Raw genomic sequence first — 5,811 nt, forward strand, 5'->3', positions numbered from 1 at the left:
TCGCAAGTGCCATCAGCAGAGGACGGCGGTGGCGGGTGTGGGTGCCAGGCCGTGCAGGCAGGGGAGTGGCGGCAGAGTCTGGCAGGGCAGTTTCCAGGCAGAAGGGCTGCGACCCATGCGGCGCTCGGCGGAGCGTCAGGCAGGTCGGGTGAATCATGCCTTCCTCCCCGTTTCTCCCCATCGATTATGAAAGGAGCCGAGATGGCTGCCGCAGATACCGGTGTGTGTCCCCCCGCCCCCCCGCCGGCTGCCGTGGGCTCCCCTGCAGCCACCCACAGGGTGACCCGTCACCCTGCAGTGATGCACCATAGAGGCCCGGGCCACTGAGGATTTGCAGCCCTTGGGATAGAGACCCAAGATCTCTAAGATGTTTTTAGGAGGTTTCTGGCACTTTGGTTAAGCAACGTCGCTTACCTGCACGACATAGTTTGCAGTGCAAACAGTGCAGAGGGACCGCTTCGCTGGAGCTTCTGCTCCGGGGAGCCCGAACCTGCTAAAACTCACCAAACTTCCACCATCACCTTTTTTTTTTCCAGCTCAGTCCTTAAGCCTTGACTGCCCACAACTAGCTGTGTCCCACCCAACTTTCTGAGGTTCAACAATATTATCCTTGGGAGTGTTAAATACATAAGAGAGTCACATGTAGTTAACCTAAATAACAAGCTGAGGGCTTCCAAGAGATACTTCCTCACCAGCCTAACCCAGCTACCCAAGTAGTGTGTGCCTCTGAGTGATCACACCGGGCAGCGTCAGGATATTTGCCATCATCTCCAAACCTTTCTATTAAACCATCTTCTGGGGCTGCAATGGTTCATCATGGTCCTGTGTTTTAAATGGATGGAAACAGTCTTGGCTCCTGTACAGGGCAATATTGCAGCCAGGGACATATCCATCACCTCTTTACCCTTGTGCAGTGCCTGCATTCGAGCTGGAGCACCCCAGTGCTCAGATCCCCCCCCCATCTGATTCTTTTTCCTGTTTCAAAAGCCATCAGTTTCCACTGACAGAATACGCCCCTGGTTTTAGGCAAGACCTGTGCTAAGAATTACTGTTTAGAGGGTGCCAGCTCTCTCAGTTGCTCCACACTTCAGTCAGGAATTCCCTTCTTTTTTTTTTTTATTTTATTTCAGGAATGTTGTAAGTAAATTCACAGCTGAACAACAGTGGGAATGGAAACCTTCAGAGCTGAGGGCTGCCGACGTTACAGGTACAGGAATTCCAAACTGATCCTCCTTTGTGCTGATAACAGGGCTGGCTATTGTTTTCCTGAAGTCCACATGTCCGAAAACACCGCAGGCGTAGATAATTGCAGTGAGCATGTGCTTTTGAATCTGTTTCTAAAACACGCCTGGGATTTAAGCTTTTTTAAAATCATGACCCTGATTCTGCTTTTTTCAAACTCAAAAGCAAAAATTCCCTTGGCTTGAAATGAAGAAGGGTCTAGCTCTTAAATACAACTTACAAAGGGGCAAACGTGCCCCTCTTTTTTATTTTCTTGTGATGTAAGCACAAAGCCTGAAAGCTTTCAGCATTTCCTCAACTTCTTTTTTTTTTCTTTCCCCTTTGATTTTATTTCCTTTTTTAGCTGTGGAAAGTCAGATCTTACCTGAAGTGAGTGGACAATTTGAACACACACCCACACACACAAACCCCACCCCCCACCCCCGCTTTCGCTATTTTACTCTGATGGTGATGCTCATTTAGGTTAAGCTATGTCTTTGGCTATAGAGTAGGGTTTTCTTTTAGCTTTTGGTTGGGCACTTGGCTCACGATGGCCACCCTTTCATCCTTTCATGTTTTGCCACTGGGCAGCCAAGACTGTGAACTTCATACAGGTAAAGAAAGAAAATGAGTGAGGGAGAGCTTAATGAGCAGGATGCCTCCATAGGCTATTTTCTGGTGAAAACCAAGGTACCTTTTGGCCTCTTTGCTATCTAACAGGGTAGCAGAAGTTTGGGGGCTGTTTGCTTGGGCTCTGAACCTTCGTTTTACTTTTGTTGGATGTGAGCTGTTGCTCTGCAGTCCCTTCATCATTGATACACCACCAAAGCACATGACACACAATGGAAAACAGGGGAAAAATCCTGAATAAATCACTCTCTGGTTAAATATTTTTTGGAAAGGACACAAGAAAGGAAAAACAAAAATTGCTTTATGACCCTGTGTCCCTCTTCCCCATCTCGTCTTACCCCCAAAAAGATTTTGGCCTGGCCAAGGCATGATGCGCTCCTTGTTACGTCATCATGAACCTGGCTCGGCCGGGACAAACATGAAGTCGTAAACATGTTGTTACTCGGGGCCTAATTCCCCTTGGTGTAACATGGCTGCACGGGTGATGTTTGTATCGTGGATCCTTTGGCTCCTCGTGTCCCAGCTTAGAGCGATCATAATTACATCTCACCTTACCGAGCTTTTTGGCTTGCCTGCCTTGAATTGCTTCCACAGACCTGCTCGACTTGTTTGGCTGCTGCTTATTATTCAGCACAAGCCCCCACCCACTGCCCTTTCATGTACATTCATGTTTGTGTCTAAAAGCCATAAAGGGACATTTTTTGAGGGGGAAGGTGATGAGCGTTGGCTGCGGACTGGACCCCCGGCTCCCTGGACTCCTGGGGCCAGTCGTGGGACAGGGGTGAATCGTTGCTCGGTTCAAGCAAGGACAAAACAGCAGCTGGCTCGGTAAGAGTGAGTCACTCCATTTCAAAATACGGAAAATTTAATGAGACGCTTCCTGAAACTTGAGTTTTGCTCCCACAAAGCACAGGAGCAAATGCAAACCAGAATAAAGCAAGAAGCTAAAGCAAGGGTGTAGATAGAGACTCAATCAGAGACAGAGCCTGGTCCCTTCCTGCTCCCCCTCCTTGTAACTCCGAAGTGGGTATCGCACAGGCAGGTGCAGGCAGCACTGGTGGAAATAACCTCTCCGGGTGAAACTTTGCTCTCTCCAATGATGCCAGCTCCTGTCTAATGTGGAAAACTTGGCCTCACACTGGCCCTTTGAGCAACATGGCTCAGACACTAGCAGGGAGAATTCCCTCGCTGAACATGGGGCTGCTTTTTGACTCTAGGCTTGATCCTACCAGTTGCAAAAGGACTTTCTATGTGTAGAGAAACACGCTAAGGGTTGAGAATGATGCAGGAGATTTCAGACTGCTCTGATTCTGTGTGAAGCCACGAGCAGCAAGGAAATGGAGGAGGCTCTTGCAGCAGGCATCTTGCTGCCTTAGACTGTATTTGGTGTTGCCCTTTAGACAATGACCCCAGCCTAAGGCAGCAGTTAAGCTTGCTCTCAAATCCATAAATCCTGGAGTGACTCCTTCGTCGAGTGTCTGATTCACCTGAGTCTGAAGTCACACCAGGATTTAACAGGTGCTCCTCAGTGAAGCCGAATGGGAGAGCTGGGCTGAGTCAGCCACCGAGACTGCTAATCGACTGGTCTCAGCTGGTGGGAATGGGCTGGGCTCCCAGGCAATAGTTCCTCACTCAAGGGTATCCACATATATCCACATACCCAGCAGGATCCCAAGATTTCACCAAGCTGTGCCAACGTGCCCAAGAGCTGAAGCCCTGCAAAGGAGCAGCTCAAGCTGAATGCTGTAGAGGAGAACTCACGGGCATTTCCCCAATCTCTGCCCCAGGCGTACTCAAAGCCAAAAATAGGGCCAGCTTGAGCAAAGGCAGCCTGGGCAGGTGCTGGCGGTTGGGGTGTCCACGTGAGAGGTAGAAGATTTAATTCATGGTCCTGCTCTGGTCAGTTTGGAGGCTGCAAACGTCCTCCCAAGGGACCGCCCTAACCTAGGGCTGGTGGCTCTTCTGGGTGGCTCCCTGTCCTCTGCTCCGCTCAAGGTGTGCCTGGGTGTGAAAACACTCATCAGGAAAGACAGGACTCAGACAAGACTCCCGTGCTCCTGGTGAGTCAGTCTCACTCCGGACATCTGAGTCACTCAATATTTGTACCCAAAGGCCTGGCTCCAGCAGGTGCAATCCCTCCATTCCCACTCCCCGCCTGGCGCTGGCTCCGTTGTTGCAGGAAAATGCTCCGTGGCTTCTCTTTGGGTGGCTGGGTACAGGCGTACCAGGGGAGCGGGGATCATTAAGGTTTCATCAGACTTCTGAGACGCTGGCGTTGGAGCAAGCCTGAGCATGACTGAGCGAGGCAGTTGGGACAGCAAATTCCAGGGGAGGAGAAACTGCACCAGAACAAAGGAAGTTTGTCTGAGGAGAGAAACACAAAGAAAAGTCCTTGTTGTTGCAGCTCTAAGAAAGAGATGAAACAGTTTCTAAAGTTAGGCGAAGCTCCCTGCCTCCCAGCCATCCCTCATTTGTCACCCAAATTATGTTGAGTCCTGGGGCAGTACCTACCTTTATTAAACTGAGTTATTTGCATTTGAAAAGAGTCGTTAAAAAAGAAGGTTCAGGCAATGCTACTGATCTTGTTCACCTGACCTCCTTTAAGATTACGGTCCGACTTTGGATTTTATTTACGCTCCTCTGGCATTTGATTCCAGTGAAGTTATACCTACCTTGCCACAGCGTAACTGAGCTGATAATCAGATTTATCGATGCAAAAAATATACTTCCCCGAGTGGTGCCAGCAAGGAGCTGAGGCAGAGGCAGACACGGGAAGCCTTCCTCCACCTGGACTCTGCTGCCGGTGTTGCCAGCTCAGCCTGGCGCTGTGACCAGGCAGCCTGCCCTGCCTGCTCCCCGCTGAAACTGCCTCTGTCCTTAACGGAAAAGGGGAGAGTCTTTCTGGATGACTCACAACATTGAATATTATGTTGGGAAATGAGCAGTTTAGATCAGTAAATTAGCTTGCTTTCGTTTTCGGGAGTGACTGTTCTGTTGGATGGGGATCAGGGAGGCAAAGGGTGGTTTGTTTATCCGAAAGGAGAAAGGGCTTAGTTGAAGTTTTGGTGGCTGATGAGGGTCCAGAGTCGGTAGGCGAAGATTGCCTTGGGGCACTTCCAGATCTGAAAATCTGATGGCATTTTCAAATAGTAACAGTCTGGAGAGATTGGGATCATTTCTGGATTTGAACTGATGTGAGCACCCAAATGAAGCAGGGGCTCACCACTAGTATTGTCAGAAGCTTGTCAACTGTTTTAGCTCAGAACTCAAGAGCTTTCTATTCGATCAGCTGCAGTCGGGAGTTTCTATCATCAGAACTAAGCGAGACCCTTTCCTAATGGGGTCCAACATACCCCTTCTTGCACTAGCGTAAGGAAAGTTAAACGTGTTACATCTTTGATCTGCTGCTTGCTTACTTTAATCTAGATAAAAGCTGGCTGTTTACTGAATGGTAGCTATGGACCAGATCTAGTTTGAATACAGACCTCAACCAGATGAGAAAAGGGATATGATGACAAAGGTAGCTGTAATAGCAGGATAAAAGGAAAACCTCTTCCCTTCCTGTGTTGTTACAACAAACAAATGGACTTAGCCTTTTTCCCAGTAGGAACCCCATATAAAAATAACAGAAATTGCCCCACAAATGGCAGCATTCCCAAACTTTCATTACTCTTGTTATGCTGCTAGAAGCCTTTTTCAAGCAGATGCTGTGATCTTCTCTAGCGTTCTGGCGTTCGGCCTTGCAAAGTTAGTCCAATGTGCATATGTCACCTACATGTGTGCACACTCGCACAAATACATTTTTACTCCTGCAGGTCCTAGAATGGATACCCGTTCTCCGCTCTACTGAGTAGTTAAACTTCACCCTGCTGGAAGGCTGCCTGTGTTGGGCTGTGCTATGTTACACTGACACACATGCGCAGCGTTTCCAAAAGGCAGAATTATCCTGAGAGTCTAACT

The sequence above is a fragment of the Fulmarus glacialis genome, unplaced genomic scaffold (assembly GCF_000690835.1).
Source record: "Fulmarus glacialis isolate BGI_N327 unplaced genomic scaffold, ASM69083v1 scaffold10853, whole genome shotgun sequence".
In the NCBI taxonomy this organism is placed as follows: domain Eukaryota; kingdom Metazoa; phylum Chordata; class Aves; order Procellariiformes; family Procellariidae; genus Fulmarus; species Fulmarus glacialis.